Here is an 18,486-nt window from a genome sequence, read left to right as displayed (position 1 = left end):
AACCTCTCTCACCTTCACAACTGCTGCTTACCCACTTTGCCCCCAGGATTGCTATATGACAATAAGGGGGTCAAGGGCGTTCAGTGCCTTCACCTCCCTCCACAAAGATTGCTACAAGGGAAAACACCCACTCTCTGTCAGTCACCCCGTGCCCCAAGGGCTAAGTATTGGACTGTAGAGATAACCCCAAATGTCAGGAACACGTGTCATAACAAGGGCCTCCAGAGAGGGAAGCGAGCTTGCTACACTTACCTTCCCTGGTGGGAGATCTCAGACAGGGGAGGGGGTGGAAAACTTCAGAAAGTTATAAAGGATATTCTCTCTCTGCCCCTCCCCCGTTCATGCTCTGTCTCTCTCTGTCCAAAAAAAAAAAAACGTTGAAAAAAGAAAAAAAAAAAGGGGCGCCTGGGTGGCGCAGTCGGTTAAGCGTCCGACTTCAGCCAGGTCACAATCTCGCGGTCCGTGAGTTCGAGCCCCGCGTCAGGCTCTGGGCTGATGGCTCAGAGCCTGGAGCCTGCTTCCGATTCTGTGTCTCCCTCTCTCTCTGCCCCTCCCCCGTTCATGCTCTGTCTCTCTCTGTCCCAAAAATAAAAAAAACAAACAAACAAAAAAAAAAAAACGTTGAAAAAAACAGAAAGTTATAAAGGATACCCAGGATATGGTAATACAAGCCATAAAGGCGACCACCCACACCCCCCAAGCAGCCTACCAAGGTTTGAACCTTTCAGCCCTCAGTCAGATGCTTACCAATTCCCCAGTCCAGCATTGGGCCAACACTACTCTACAAATCCTACATCAAATATAATCACACCCAAACCTGCTGGATTTGGGTGCTTGCCCCTCAGCAGAGGGCTTACTTAGCCACTCCCATCCCTTTGTTCTGGGAAGCTCCTGAAAATCTCAAAGCCAACACCTCTGTCTTAATTGGACCCCTGGCCACTGTCGTCCATCTCACAAATGCTGACCATCTAATCTGTACAGTCCCTGAAGGTATGAATGGTACCTCTCTATGCAGAAGAAATATAACCTTAAAGAGGAATATAACCCTGTGTTAACCCCTGGGGTGTTCTATCTGTGTTCTAATTCAGCCTACCGATGCTTAGAGGCCAACTGGACTCAAATATATTATTCCGTCTTCCTAACCCCAGAGATATCCATATACACTGAAGATCAGCTCCTAACAGCCTTTAGCCCCAAGTCCTAGGCTAAACGGGCTGTCCTGCTACCCATAATGATAGGAGCAGAAATTGTGACAGGAATAGGAACCGGAATAGGGGGCATAGGTTCATCTGTTGGACTGTACCATAGACTATGTCAAGAGATAAATGAAGACATGGAATGGGTGGCAGATTCTCTGGTAACCTTACAAAACCAAATAAACTCTCTGGCGGCGGTGACCCTCCAAAACAGGCGAATCCTCGACCTCCTCACTTCAGAAAAAGGAGGGACTTGCATCTTTCCGGGGGAGGAATACTGCTATTTCGTAAACCAGTCAGGAATAGTTACAACTAAGGTTAAGGAACTCAGGGAAAGAATTCAACATAGACAACAGGAAAGTATCAATCAATGGAAAGGATAGGATCTCACAGATTGGGTATCCTGGCTTCCTGCCCTGGCGGGGCCCCTCCTCTTCATAATATTACTGGTATCTATCGGCCCTTGTATACTGAATGCCGTGGTACATTTTATTGAAAACACTGTTGTTCGCCAAACTACTGTACGTATCTTAGTCCTCCGAGAGTATCAGCCTGTAAAACTGAAAGGTGATGCCTACTAAAAGTTTTTTAAAAGGCATCAAAGGGGGGAATGTTGGAGAAGTAAATGAAGTACACCAAAGATGGCCCACGGGGCTAAAACAAACTCTGGTCTCTAGCTTAGAGACCCCTCCTCCGGTTTCTTCTTCCTTTGTTTGCTGTGCACACAAAAACCCCCACAGATATGGAGGCTGTCGGCTATAAATTACCCTCCCCACTTGCGTTCTGGGCTCAGACCTTTGGAGAAACAGTCTCCTTTGAGCCCGCTGGTGTTAAATCTCCAATCCACCAAGATCTCCGAGTGCCACTTGGTTTTTCCTCCAGTGTTCCAGCCTGGTTCCGTAACAATATCAATAAAATAATTAGAAGTTACGTTATTTATTACTTTGATACATTAGTCATTTGCAAGGTTTTAAGTTATCACATACATGACATTTGTTTCATTTGTTTTGCCAATAGATGATTTATATTAAATTGAGTTAATTTATAAGAAAGTTATAAAATAGAGTATTTCTCCATACAACTTATATACTTTATCTAAAAATGTCACTTCCACTCAGTTCTACAACCTTCAAAAATATTAATTCACATGTATGACATTTATGTAAAAGCAAAAGTAAGTAGAAATATCTGATTGCTATCCACTTCTAAAGAATGTCCAATTAAACATAAGAGTGACAGTGACTAAAAATAATATCTTGAAGCAAGAGCCAAAAAATCTGAGTCCAGGTTTAAATTATGCCAAAGTATTACTGAAGAGATAGAAAGAACTGTGATAGTATATGTGTGCGTGTGTGTGTGTGTGCACTTTTAATAGATTTGGTTGGTATTTCATAAAGGCAGACTAAGAACTTCAAACCAGATTTTGTTGAAGAAAAATTTCAAAGAATGTCAGATATAATTTAAAATATATCTTCTAAAAGGCATCAAGAAGCTAGAAAGATAGTGAGAATCTAAGGTCACCAGAATCCAGGGCACCTGGGTGGCTCAGTCAATTAAATGTGTGTTGATTTTGGCTCAGGTCATGACTGTGAAATGGAGCCCAATAACCATTATAGGCTTTGTGCTGACTACTGACCTGCTTAAGATTCTCTGTCTCTCCCTCTGCCGTTCCCCTCTTTCTCTCACAAAAAGAAAAAAAAATCACCAGAATCTAAGAAAGTTCAAGAATAAAGCAAGATGACCCCTCGTCATGCAGATGGAAAAGACATTGGGCTCCGTGCCTTTGTTAAAGCACTGGTATTTGGGGTTAGTAATCTGAAGCAGTAAGAGTGACCTGGAATTAAACCAGTTTTTACCAACAGTGGTCACAAGTCTGGCTCCCAAGATGCCCAGAAAATTTCAAATTCCAAGACTATTGATCACACAAATTATTTTCAAAGAGTGACAACTTTAACAGTGCAAAGAGACACTGGAAATACTTAAATTGATAGAAAGCTTTTAAAATATGTTATTGACCAATAAGTTTGCTTTTCATTATTTATGGAATACCTATTATAACATACTCCCCTCAGAAACCACTTTAAGAACATAAAATTATTATTAAATCAAAATATTGTATTATGTACATTGAAAGAAAATGGAACACACCAATTACATAAACACTTAAAATAGTGTAAATAATTTATGCTTGATACACACTCATGCAACTTAATACTCAGTCAAATAAAAATTTAATACTATATTTAGTAGTATTTTTTCAAGATTTTTCACAATATTTTCTTTAATAGTTTTAATATTTTTTAGTTAATAGCATGTTTCTTCTAAGTTGCATGTTATGGTTAAAACAAAGTTCAAACTTTTTCCAAATAATTTTCTCTTCATATAAATTTTCCTTGCAGTAAATGAAGTTTTGAATTGAGAAATCATTTTTTTTTCTAGAGCTGTCAATACTTGGTAAGCTCAGAACAAATTCAGGCAAACTGGATATTATTCTCAAATGTATTTATTTTTCATATTGAAACATTAGTTCAGCCAACATGTTTTCACAGATACCTGTATTTTTGCTTCCATTCATAAAACCCTTCTTCAATAAGTACTTTGACAAGGGGCACCTGGGTGGCTCAATCAGTTAAGCGTCAGACTTCACATCAGGTCATGATCTCACATTCCGAGGGCTTGTGCCCGGAGCCTGCTTTGGATTCTATGTCTCCTCTTTCTGCCCCTCCCCTGCTCATGCTCTGTCTTTCTCTGTCTCAAAAATAAATAAATAAATAAATACTTTGACAAGACAAACTGTATCAGTGACTTATTTTTTATAATTACTGTATATTTTGCCAATTTTACAAAATTATAGTCCTTTTCAATTTGAGTTCATCAATACTAAATATATATCATCCAATTAAAATGGAATATTCATAAAAATAAATGTACAGGTTGAAATATTTGAAATATTAAATTTCAAAATTAAATTTTGTATGCTATTAAAACTCTCAACTTTTAATTTTAATTAATTCCTTGCTTTAACATAAATTTTAATGCTTTAAATGTTAACAATTTCTGATTTGCAAAGTTTAAGTACATTTCTGTCTAAATGTTCTTTAAGTTAGTAAGAACATTATTTTTTTCAAGATGCACCAGAATTTCTTTTAACATTATCTCTGCAAAAACAAATGATTTTATCCTCAGTATTGAAGTTTTAAACTGGATTTACAAAAGCATTCACAATAATGTTGGACACTCCGCTTTCAACTAAAGAATTTCCAAAAATTTACTTTCTTCATGGCTACAGCTTTGTATTATAGCTTGAAGTCTGGAATTTTGATGCCTCCAGCTTTTTTTTTTTTTTCAAGATTGCTTTTGCTTTTCAGAATCTTTTGTGGTTCCATACAAATTTTAGAATTGTTTGTTCTAGCTCTGTGAAAAATGCTGGTAATATATTGACAGGAATTGCAATGAATGTGTAGATTGCTTTGGGTAGTATCGATATTTTAACAATGTTTGTTCTTCCAATCCATGAGCATGGCGTGTTTTTCCATTTCTTTGTGTCTTCTTCAAAAACACTACATTTGTTTCATAAATGTTGTATAGTTTTTGGAGTACAGATATTTTATTTTTTGGGTTAGGATTATTCCTAGGCATTTTTTGTGTTTTTGGTGCAATTTTAAATGAGATCAATTCTTTGATTTCTCTTTCTGCTGCTTCATTATAGTGTATAGAGATGCAACAGAGTTCTGTATGTTGATTTTGTAACTTGCAATTTTACTGAATTTGTGTTATCAGTTCTAGGACTTTTTTGGTGACATCTTTCAGGTTTTCTACATAGAGTATCATGTCATCTGTTGGGTGAGAAAATCAAACTATTATTGGAATTTACTAACTTTCTATCTGAAACCTCTTGAAGACACTGATATCAAAGAATAGCAAGGAAAAAAGGATTTGTTGGTTCTTTAAAGTAAACTATGCTTTTAATTTTGAGATTCGAATATATGGTGGGTTTAATGTTACCCTATGAATATTTTTGTTTAAAATAAATTTGTTTGACATATAAATATAATTTATACATCTCACCCATAAATGTATTCAAATACATTTGAATACATACAATGTAGCTAAATAATGAAAAGTTTAGTTAATGAGCCAGTTTTTCACATATATGTTTAATTTTTTAAATTTCAAGTTGACTGTTGTAGTATCAAAACATATGTGGATTCTAAACACTAGTCAATATTAGTTTGTTGTAAAATATTTACAAGTTGGGACAGGTCAGGGAAAGAGTAAAACAACAAAAAACACAGAGTATACTTTTTATGAAAAATATAATTTGAAGAGGAAGTAAGTTGTCAGTTGCCTGTTTTTGTTGTTGTTGTTGTTGTTTGTTTGTTTGCTTTCCCTAGGATTTTACAGTTTCCCGAAATGCAGAATTCTGAAGCTGCTGTAATATATACCCAGTAATGGTAAACTGAAGAACATCCACTGAGTAAAATTCATCAGGCACCAGCTCGTTAAACAGCAAGGCCTTTGGGTTGCTGAGACTGGGAGATGTTTAATGGCTGAACATAGGAGAGTTAAATGGGCCCAAACAGGAAGAGAAATATTTTCAGGAAATTACTTTTCACACAAATTGGGGTAAAATTGCTCCTCCTATGCCCAGAGGGCACAAAGAATGCTGAGGGGATCAGAAATAATGCAGCCAAAACTGAAAAGACAGATTGACTAAGATGAAGAGACAATTTTGTAATTCTATTAAAGTTGGCCTTCAGAATTTCAAAGAAAATACTGAAGAAAAGCCAAGCCTTCTATAGATACCATCTGAATGAGACCCAGTATGTAAAGACTTCCTTAAAAGATTTTCAGCAACTGCATAGGCAAAGAACTTGCAACTTGCTGCCTTTAGTGAAGAAGCCTAAGAGCAAGAACCTTGTATCCCAGGGCCAGCTGCCATGGAAAGTGCAGAACCAGAAAGCAAATCTTAGAAGAGTACCGCAAACTAAAGCAGAATCATTCTCTTAAACTAAAGTTACTCATTCTTTTTCTGCTTAATAGTATCACCTGAGAAATTTTTTATAAGTGATCATAATCAAGCCTCACCTAACACAAAATTATAATTTCCAGATGATTCTAATGGGCACTGGGTTTAGTGCCCCTGAAGGACTAGCATTTATCATTAAATTATTATTTTAAGTTAAATCTGGATAGTTATATCAGACCACACTTTATAGTCATTACTGCCTAATGTATATAATTGGTAAATCCCAGGTTACAAAAGCACCAAAAACATACCTATAATCTTAAAAAAAATGGGATTTATTAACTTAGTCATCAAGAACATCACATTCTATGGAGAAGCCTGGAGCTTCTCAGGAAGAGAGACCTACTAAAGGCTTGCAATGGTGTTTGAGATTGTCCTGGGTTTTTTGAGAGAGGGCTTAATAGAAGTAGGATGTGTTCTGAATTAGGTGCTGTCAGGAAGCAGTGGCAATTTGATGACCGAGTTTAATCATTTTTATCTAGAAGATAGAAGAAGAATTGAAAGTACGATGTGTGTCATTTGTAAGTATAAGGAGCCCCTCAGTGAGCGAAGAGAAAGGAGTATATTGGATTATTTTTGTGGTGGCACAGTGTCCTTTTCTTTGGCTTATGTTTAGAAATGAGGCCAGATTGATCCTGTTTTTGAATGTGTCCAAATATTTTTGACATTCTGTGAAATTTTTGTTATGTTAAATTCAGTAGGGAACACTACAGTCCAATTTTGAGCTGTCAGCTTCTAGCACCTTTTAACCTCATATGCTTATATAATAAAATAAGTACGTCATTTTATTTGAGGGTGTGTTCAGTCATCCACAAGAAACCTTGCAATGTCTCTATAAAGTTTAGTATTTAAAAAATACATTCTCTATGGTCTATGTACATATAGACATGGATGGATAGACTCTGATGTGGAACATTGATGAATAAGAAAACAGGATCCCTCACAGAAAGCTTTAACATGATCTATTTTCTCTAGTATGATAGAGCTTGTTAAGTTTTATTTTCACTGAGTACAACATTTGACATTACTTTTTCCTTTCAATTTCACAACAAATCCTAAGCTGAACAGTTTTCTACTGACTGTATGTATGTATAAATGGGGAATATGAGAGGTGTTTATATATGTATTTGCATAAAAGAGAAAAATATTTGATCTTTATCATTACTAGCCTGTGATAATCTGGTTCCAGGAGGGTAGGATTTCTAATATAAATTCCAGGAGAAAAAAGGAAGTACTCATTTAAAACTATATCAAGATTGACTTCATGAAAAACAAAAACAAACAAACAAAAACAAAAACAAAAAACAAGTGAAGAGACAAAGGAAGAACATACCTACTTCTTGAGATCAACTAATCAATGCATTAGAGATGAGAATAGTGCTAACAATTCATTCTGCATGTGATCTGTGGACACTTTTTCTGGGAAGTTAAGATGCTTTTTAAATATCATAGGGAAGCATTCAACCCCAAACATCAACATAAATAGTACGTATAAAATAATATGAAAAAGGCAGTTCCCTATGATATAGGAAAAGTGCCATTAAAATGACAAAATAATGAAAGAAGAAAGCAGGGTACAGTGGTTTTTCAAGCAGAAGATTTAGCATATAGAAACAAGGCAGTGTGAAAAATAATTCTGCATGAGGAATATTACAAGCAGCTTGGAAAAGAGCACTGTGAAATTAAATCTGGAAAGGTATTCTTGTGAATTCTTGCAAAAAAAAAGTCTATAGCCTTTAAAAAAATTAGTAACAACATTCTGAAATTAACATCAAGGAATGTCAAGGCCATTTAGTATTTGCAATTTTTCTACACTAGCCATTGTAGTAGGAATTGCAGAGTCGTAAAATAGAAGGAAGGGAACTTTTTAAATCCAGAGACCACTGCAATAATCTAGAGGAAGAATGATTGGGTCTAAATGTAAGGGAGAAGCCAAAGAAATGGGGAGGATGGGATGGAAAGGAGAAATGTTAATGAAGTGAAATAAAAATGCTTTGTGTGTTATTAGAAGGAGGGTGTTAGATTACTCTGTTGTTTCTGATTTGCATGTCAAAGGAGAAGGGTGTCATTAAGATTGGAGACACAGAAGGTGGTGCAAGATCAAAAGTGGGGAGAATGATAATGAAGTGAGTAGATTAGATCGGCACTCTGAAGAGAGCTCAGTGGAAATGCAGTTTGGGAATTCTGTGGTAGCTACAGGAGCAAAAATACCCTGGAGGGAGAAAATAAGAGAATTAGTAAAAGGAAAAGGTTACCAATGTTAAGAAAGAGGAGCAAACATAAGCGATGAAGCAGAGATGGTCATGGAGGTGAGAAAACAAACATTGGTGCTGAGAAACCAAGGAAAGAGATGCTCAAAAGCTGAGGGGGCTCCACAGACTGAATGGGGCAGGCAGCAATTGCAGTTAGCTTTCTCATGGATGTTGCCATTGAAAGATTATTTTACATCTTTTCCAGTATATTTTAGTGGAATATAGAACTGAAAACCAGATTGCAGTGGGTGGAAAGAGCAAATATGATGTGAGGAACATAAGACAGGAAATATGCTCTCATATTAAAAAAAATCACACACATACACCATAAAACTTGTTCTCTGGAAAGGAAAACTAGGGTGACATAGTGAGGGAAAGTTAGGTTGGAGAAAGAATATATCTTTTTATTGTTGCAGTACAAAAAAGGTTTTATTTTTTTTATTCATCAATAAGGTAAATATTTTTGACTATCTAGTATGTACCAAGTACTATATAAAATTGAAATTATACTATATATGATATTGTAATGTGGCATTTTTCTCTTAAAATTCAGGGTTATCATCCTATGTGATTTAATAAGGATTGGAGATATTGTAAACAGATACAGATAATAGATATAGATTTGTTATATATTAGTGTTTTATAATACAGTTATATAGGTATTTTATATACCTAGGATGTTTCAAATTTAACAAAATTTAATTAGAATCCTTGTACATGTCCTTGAGTAGACAACTAAAATTAGTCACTTGCTGAAGGGTGCATGGATTTTTTTCTTAAAAAAAAATTCTAGGGAGTCATTTTACATTGACTCATCCCACAGCATCTACAAGGCATACCAATCTGCACTGGTTTTCTGGGTCTTAATGCCGAGTTGCTAAGCAGAATTCCTTGCCCTGATGCATGGAGAAGCTTTTATAGCTTTCAATCCTTATCAAAACATCAGCATATTGGGGCTCCTGGGTGGCTCAATCATTTAAGCAGCTGACTTTTGATTTCAGCTAAGGTCATAATCTCACGGTTTGTGGGTTCTAGCCCTGCATCAGTTTTTTGAACTGTATATATGGACCCTGCTTGGGATTCTCTCTCTCCCTCTCTCTGCCCCTCCCCCATTCATTCTCTCTCTCTCTCTCTCTTTCTCTCTCTCTCACTATTTCTCTCTCAAAATAAATAGGTAAACATTTAAAAAATCAGCAGCATATCAAGACACCAACTGAATCAATTATAGCAATTCACGTACCAAGCAGGATTATACTAAGCGTAGTAGTTTTCCCCTTACATTGTATGGGAGATATGTCAACAAACCACTGGTCCCTCACACATTTCACTGAGGAAATAAGCCTTTGTATTTTTATGGGGTTTCCATCCCATACTTCGGCACACATAAATCTCAGACATCCAGATTGTCTATTACTCTCGGCACCTGGAGACATGTCAGCCTAAGGTCATCACTCCAAAAGGCCAGCAACATGTCTTGTTGCAGGATCAGATGGAAAAACTCTGAGGCCTAAATCATAGCAGAAAAGGATTGATATAAATAAACCTGAGGCAAGAGCATCCATTTCCCTGAGTGTGCTGGGATCTGACTCCACAAATTTGGGAAAATGAGGTCAGTCATGGGTGAGGCCCAAATTCAACTGGCTTCACCTCACTGGGTAACTTCCTCAGGTGAGATGTTCAAAAAAAGCATTAACAGATTTGATGTAAAAGCGAGAGCAATTGGTCCAGCTATCAGGGAGACTCAATTCGCCCAGGTCTCCCTTGTTCATATCACATATTTCCATTTCATATATCATGATTTTTCCTACTATCAGTGACCTAATGTTTTCTGTTCAGTGACCTCAGATTTTGCATAATTGTCTTGACAATGCTGTGGATTCTATTTATGCAATTAATTGTGACCAAACATTCATTTGATTTAGTTATATTAGCTCTGGTGCTGCCCGGTATGGATTCTTTTAGCACTGAACTAGATAGTTCCTAAGCCTCCTTCTGCTTTTCCAATGGAGTGCAGGTAGGTGAACAAGTCATGCTCACTTAACTCTACCACACTCTGGAGGATCTGCCTAAACATCTCAATATTTGAAACCATCATGTCTTCATAGAGCATCCATCAGTAAAAGCAGAGATTTACCCAAACCATCCCAGCTTATTTTAATGCAGCAATTTTTGATAATTATTCATCATTTCTTAAAGTCATGCAAATACTAAAACCAGATAGAATACCAGATAAATAGGCATAAAACTGGCTTTCTCCAGGCAAACCAGACATTCAGGTACACTATTAAGTTCATCCAGAATTGTTAATGCCTCCAAGCTCCTGGGCAGGAACAAATGAAAAGCATCTGTGAAACAAGATAAAATCCTGGGGTTCAATTTTTTCTACACATAATTTTTCAAATACCTGAAGAGATAAGACATACTGAGAAAAAACTAGCAGAAACAAAAACCAACAGAAAAAGGTCCATAGGCACCTCAGGTAATGGAATTAGAAAACACAGATTATAAAATAACTAAGCCAAGTCTGAAAATTTTTCTCAGGAAAGTGAAAACAATAAAAATTGACCTAGCTGATTAAAAATCAAACACTTTCATAAATCAGAAAAAAAATAGACAAGATTTAGAACAACATGGATAAATTTAATAGAATTTAATTATATTTTCTTTCAACCATTAAACTATTCGACCATCCTTTGGCATCCAAAAAGCTGATGTAATCTGTAATTGTAATTTCTTTGTGTTTAGTATCCCCATTTAGCATCTCTTTTCAGTTTATTTTTGATATTCTGCAGTAACACAAAAATTTGTGTTTTTTCAAATTTAGGACTATATCATCCATTCTGAAAAATTATCAGCCATATTCACTTTGGTTTTTGGTTTGTTTGTTTTTAAAGAGGGAGAGAGAGAGAGAGCAAATCGCGGAAGAGTAGGGGGAGAGGGAGAGAGAGAACGTTAAGCAGGCTCCCTGCTCAGTGCAGAGATGACAGCTGGGCTCCACCTCACTACCACAGCCAAAATCCTGGCCCAGGCGCTCAGCCATAGTCACTTCTAGTATCATCTTACCTTCATTTTTTCTATTGTGTCCTAATACAACTCATTGTAGATTAATACAGGACCTTATCCTACACTCAATTACCATTATTTTATCTTTTGTAACAAATTTTTGATAAAAACAATACATAACAATAATGGCTATCATTATTGTACATTAAAAATATACCAAGGACTGTGTAAGCATTTTACATTTAACTCTTGAGAATCATATTGGAATCTATATGTTAGCTCTTATGCCACCTTTGGGTGGTTTCTGTTTTTCAGTTTTGCATACAATTTACCCCATCCAAGTTTAATACTTATTTCAATTGTTAGAGTTTTTATGACTGTTTTGTTTCTTTTCAAATTCTTTTCAAAATCCTTTTCAAAATGCTCTATTAGTGCTTCATCAATTCCATTGTTTAATATATCTTTCTGAACACATGAATACACATATTTTAAAGCATCTCTCATGTTACTATATTACCTGTTTCTTGAGTGTCACGTCTCATATTTGATTTATCTACAGATTCTTTCTGAGTTTGGTTCTTTTTTTTTTTTGCTTTTTTTTTTTTTTTTGCTTTGTAACTTAAAATTCTGAAGTAATCTTCAGCAGGTTTTCTTATCTATGAGATTCTCTTTGCCCTCTGAGACATGTATTGACATAGATTTACATACAGAAATGAGAGAAGTTTTGAGATTTTTTTGCCTGAAATACCACTCTACTGTGATATCACGTGCTTAACTAATTATGTACAACATGTCAATATCTTAAGTTACCTGAATAACACACTTAATGTGGATATGGATCCATACCAGCACAGGGCATAGCTTGAGTTTCTCATTACTTCTCAGTGATGCTTTACCACACATATAACCCAGGCCCAAGTTACTCACTTCCTTGACAGATCACTAGGCCAAGGGCTGCAGTTATTTTAAACGATCTTACATGAAATGACCTGCCCTTTCTTGGAGTTTCAGCTCCAAAGTACAAAGAAGATTTTGGCTCAGCATCCTATCTCATTTATTAGCCAAAGCCCTGCCCAAAGGTAGTAACCCATTTCAATACTCCCTAAAACTTTGTGGTTCCACTTTCTGCTCTATAATGGCACTCTTTCCTTCTTTATTTCCAATATGTGAAAATTCCCTTTTTGCTGGAGAACTGAAGTACACATTTAAGTATCCTGTTGGGGGTGCCTGGGTCAAGAGCGACTGACTGACTCTTGATTTCTCCTCGGTCATGATCTCACAGTTCCTGAGTTCAAGCCCTGCATCTGGCTCTGTGCTGACAGCGTGGAGCCTGCTTCGGATTCCCTCTCTCTTTCTCTGTTTCTCCCCTTCTTGTGGTCTTTCTCTCTCTCTCTCAAAATAAGTAAATAAACAAAAAAAATTTAATTAAAAAATAAAATAAAATAAATATCCTGTTGTATTTCATATTGATTTCAATGTGTTTGGAGTGATGATGAGAAATGTCTTCAGTCCTCTTTTCCAGAGGATGAACCTGCTGAATGGAATGCTAGAAAGACAGTTCACTATTTTGTCCTTTTAACTCATGGCTCAGGAAAATCTACCTATATATGAATACCTACACTGTAGAAATGCAGTAGACTCACTGGTAAGCCCTCTCACTGAAAAAATCTACAGTTTCTCTCCTGCCTCTTGTTTGACACTTCTGGCTTTATAATTGTAAGAACATTTCAAAAAAAAATTAATGTTTATTTATTCTTGAGAGAGAGAGAGAGAGAGAGAGAGATTGAGAGAGAACAAGATCTTGCCTGGGAGGGGCAGAGAGAGAGGGAGACAAGACACAGAATCTGAAGGAGGCTCCAGGCTCTGAGCTGTCAGCACAGAGCCCGATGCTTAGCTGGAACCCACAAACTGTAAGATCATTACCTGAGACAACTAACTGAGCCATCCAGTCACCCCTGTAAGAACATTTCAGTCAACCACATTTTGGGTACCTCTGGGGGAGGGGACAGTGAATGGGATGAATAGCTCTACTTCAAGAATGACCAGTTTCCATAAAGAGATTATTGCCTTGTCCACCATACTCTTCCTTCTGTTCTTTTTCTAAACTGTGAGGTGATCATATTTAGTGATCTTACCACAAGGAAATAATAAAATAAAATAAAATAATAAAATAAAAATTGTGTTTTATTTGCAAGTCTGAATTAGGTAAAATAAATTTTACTAGACCTGTATCAAATAGTTTTCTATAAATGCCTAAGATAATTCAGGGTGTTTACCTTAAGATAAGTTTTCTTATCACCCCAGGTATTACCATATTATCATTTATTATTATTAAAATAATTATACAAGTCAGAGTATTCCTCAATAGATTATAACTTCCGAGAATACATTGGCTGGCACAGAGTAGTTCCATAATAAATAATATTTAGTAATAGTTAAAATAGTAACAAATATTAAAAATAGTAACATTGTGCAGTGGATAATACTTAAGATCACAAACTGATCTTCAAAAACACTGCTAGTAATTTAGAAATGGCACATAACATCAGTATAACTTAAGGGTAATTATAAATCTTGGAATAATTCATTTGATTATGTTTTGGGGATGCAACATTTTTGTTTCTAGAATTCCTCTGTGACTACTCTAGCTCTTTAGTTTATATTAGACACTGACAGCTCATTAACAGCTCATTAGGAATGCTGTTAACTGTGCAAAAGAAATATATTCTGCATAGCAGATTCTTACTTGTGAAATGTCTTGAAGTTTGGGTCAGATTCAGCATTTCAGGGAGAATAAACATTTCTGCCTATCAGTGATGAAAAAGCACAGACATGCAGGGTTAAAATGAGGGAAAAAGTGCCATAAGTTTCAATATATTTAAAAAAAATATTCCAATGTGACATACTTTCTTTTTCTGATACTTTTTCTCTGACTGCCAATTTATAGAAGTTGCCTGTCAATCTCCATTTTCCTCCAAAACATACAGTTATCATTCATTCCAATGTCCTAATTATACAATCATTTTATTTAAACTTTGGAGATTTGGAATTACTTGTCAATGGGAAAGCCAAGTCACATTTTATGAATAAACACATGAAAAGAAGATTATTAAAACGCCTTTTAAAAAGTAAAGAAAAAAATGATCCCAAAGTTTTGGATTTTTTTTCCTTCAAAAAATAAGTTATAAGAAAACAAAACCCGGGGAGGAAATCACTAAAGACAGAAACAGAAGACAGAAAAAAATTAGGAAAACCACTTCCACTATTGGCTTATACTTGTATTCATGTTCCTAGTATGTAAGAAGACCATAGTGGATGTGTAGATATACATTCCATACACTCCTGCATTGCAATCTTGACTGACTTTTCCTGACTCTAGATGCACCTGTAGAGTGAAGGCACCTGGCACTCTGGTTATTCCCCGGAGGGGGTGCACCTTTCCTGGTGCCTGGTGCAATTGCCTGGTGCAATACCTGGTGAATGCCTGCAGTGGACAGAACAAGGTCCTATTCCATCTTCCTGCTCCAAAAATCCGTTAGCATTAGCATATTGTCCTCAGAAAGAGGCCATATCAGATATTAAACTGATAAGAACAGATACTACACTTGATATTAGCCAAAAGGCGGAGAAGTGATGGTCCCCAAATTGTAAAAAATACCCTATGCTTTGAACCTGACCGGGGATAGAGAAACTATGGTCCATGAGCCGAATCCAGCCCATTATCTCTTTCTGTAGATAAAGTTTTATTGGAACACAGTCAGACTCATTCACCTTGGAAATATCTATAGCGGATTTCATGCTACAATAATAGAATGTAGTAGTTACAAATCATAACATATGGCTCAGAAAACCTAAAATGTTTACTATTTGACTTTTATTATTTTGTTGATCTCTGGTCAAATTGGGATAATTTTTTAATATCTCGAGATGTAAGCTATTTGAGTTATAAACAGTACATAGATATAGAGAATATTTCTTTGGCTGGAAAGTCCACAAAACTAGCATCTTTAATTTTTTTTAACATTTATTTATTATTGAGAGGCAGAGAGACACAGACCATGTACAGGGGAGTGGTAGAGAGAAGAGGGAACACAGAATCTGAAGCAGGCTCCAGGCTCTGAGCTGTCAGCACAGAGCTTGACGCAGGGCTCCAACTCACAAACCACGAGATCATGACCTGAACTGAAGTCGGTTGGTTGCTTAACCAACTGAGCCACCCAGGCACCCCCACAAAACTGGCATCTTTAACTTTTGCATCTGGACACATTTAAATCTTTAGGTGTAAGTAAATCAGATTAATTTATAAAGCTCAGATTATAATTATTGTTTTCACTTTCTCTATTTGTTATTACAACAGGGATGGGATGTCAGCTCACAACTGTAGTATACAATAAGTTGTACTTTAATTTTTTTTTACTATAATTTCTATTTTGAACTCATGGTTCTCTAAGGTAGTAAAATTTTAAACTCATTGTTTTAATTTGTAGATTTTCCTTATTTCACCATTTCCATGTCTGCTTGAGTTATAGAAGTTTTCAGAGGACTGGTTATGGATGTTGACTATTATCGCTTCTGATTTGATCATTGTTCTTATATGGTTTTAGTTGTTAATCCACACATGTGATTCCAGAGCTATCCAACATTCTCTATGGTATTTACTCATGGTAATTTAATTAGTTCATCATGAGACATTATTCTATCCTCTAGGTCTCTTCATGACTATTGTATCTACTGTTTCAAGGCCATTTATGTGGACTTGTGATTCACCTTGCTCTTCCTATAATTTTCTGTAGAAAGAAAACTCGATATGCCCTACTTATCTATTCTTACTCTATATCTTTTTCATTTGAGTTTTTGTGCAGCCTGCTTGTCGTTCTGCCTGAGCATAAGGAGCAAAGGCCTTTTTTTAGAACATACCAATGCTTTATCATTTCTACTCTGTATTCCTCCATTCAGTGGAAACTGCATTTCTCAAATCCCATTTCCCCAATACATTTATTTATGCCCAGTGATCTCCTGTGAAAGATAGTGGCCTATGCAAAAGAAGCTTTAAAAAATGAGCACATATCAATATATTTTGTCACATCTCTCTGCAAAAGCAAGGAGCCTAAATATTGAGTCTGTTTAAATACAGGTGAGAGGAAAAGAGGAAAACAAAACTGGGAAACCGAAATAGTAGTCTGGTAAGATTTCTGAAATAGTATTTCACTACACTGATCGCTTGCTATTGTCATCTCAAATCTTAATAAAATCTTTAATTTTATATATCAATATCTCTTAGTACAGATATATTATTGATCCAGATATATTAGTTTAAGGTAAAGCAACAATTAACCCCCAAATCTTAGTAGTGTAATGTGATAAATGCTGATACCTTTTCAACTGTATATCCACTACAGTTGGGGTAGGCATCTATGCCATACCGCCTCTCAGGGCTTCAGTATAATGGTGGCTTTACCACTCTGAAATCCACCCTTGGAAACATGAGCCCCTTCTCGTCATCAAGAAGAGGCAAAAGGAGACTAGAAAACAATGCATAGTCTTTTCTCTGGCTTGGCCATGATGTGAAATATATCACTGTAGCTCTATTATTGAGTAGAGTTAGCACACAATTACATATAAAAATAAATAGGGTGAAAGTGAGTCTTCTGTATGTCCAGGCAAGAGAAAATTGAAATGAGATATAGTAGTATTTCCAACACAGGAAATATGTGCTGACAAATTTCCAATCTTTGTAAATTTTTGTGTAAGGAATCTCCGGGATCATAATTTCAAGCCATCTGATAAAACATATCACATTGCAAGAGAACAATTCTATCTTGGAAAAAAAGAAAAACAGTTTGTCTAGTCAGAAGCATGTGAAGATAACTCCTCACACTAAAAGAAACAATTGCAGAAGCATCCAGAATTTCTCCTCCAATATGTTCCACAATTCAGAATCTCAAGAGGTATGTGCAGTTTAATTTTATTCCCTTATTTGTTTAACCATAATGAAAAGATAAGTGTTCATTGCAGAAATGAATGTCTTCAAGTTTTGCTTTTGCTGTTTTAATAAAATACATTCTTTAAAGAAAAAAAGTTATAGAAATATATGAATACTTAATAATTTCCATGCTATTGTTGCATTTTTCTCATGATATCTTTTATTTATTTTCATTAAACGGAAGTTCATGAAAAATGAAAAAGTCACATCTAGAGTCAAAGAACATATTGGCATGGTGTGTCCCCTCAATTAAAAAAATTTCTTAAATGAGTAGAAAGGAAGTGTTACTATATGAAAACGTGAATTTTTTTTTTGTTTTAGAAGTTTCAAAAATTAGGATGTCATAGGTACAGCATACATAACATATATAATGCATGTGTGTGCTAAATTTAATTTAGGAGAGTGACTTGACAAATACGTAAAATTAAAAGATTAAAGAGAAAAGGATAAAATTAAATTTTATTTTAACACAATGTAATAATTTTCCAATATGTGTATTTAAGGTAATCAGAACTGCACATCATTTTCTCATTTATTGATTTGAACCAAAGGATGTGGTAGTGATTTTTTCAGAATAATGTTTTTGAAAGTGTTAGAAAAGTAAAAATAATGGTTATAAGGAAGGATGCATCTATAGCTGTGTATTATAGCTCTTTCGATCACAACTCTATCACACTGTGGGAAAAAAACAAAAAAACATCTATTTAGTTGGAAAGAGCATGTATAGCAAATTGACTTGAGTCAGCAAATAGGCCACATGGCTGTGCAGTCTTGATTCACTTCCTTCCATTAGTTCCCCCTATCAAATAAACTGAAGTTTAAATTACCATCTTCAAAGTTTAATTTATTTTCTTAGTCAAGCAGTTAACCATATTTATAGAGGCTTGACAATTCTAGGAAAGAAAAGTGCTGATAATAGCACCAATATGAGGAGAGAAAGATTTAAAAAATGTAAATTTTCATTTAAAATGCTAATGAAATATTTTTCTCAAAATGTATGTAATTATAATTTACCAAAATTTT

General features: G+C 35.5%; 1 pseudogene; it reads right to left on the bottom strand.

Moving 5' to 3' along the window:
- Positions 1-14,905: 14,905 nt before the first annotated feature.
- Positions 14,906-15,115, bottom strand: LOC122490725 (annotated as a pseudogene).
- Positions 15,116-18,486: the final 3,371 nt, after the last annotated feature.

This window comes from Prionailurus bengalensis, chromosome B2 (assembly GCF_016509475.1).
Source record: "Prionailurus bengalensis isolate Pbe53 chromosome B2, Fcat_Pben_1.1_paternal_pri, whole genome shotgun sequence".
Lineage (NCBI taxonomy): Eukaryota > Metazoa > Chordata > Mammalia > Carnivora > Felidae > Prionailurus > Prionailurus bengalensis.
Note: the sequence above shows the minus strand (reverse complement) of the source record. Positions and strands in the feature narration are given on the sequence as shown.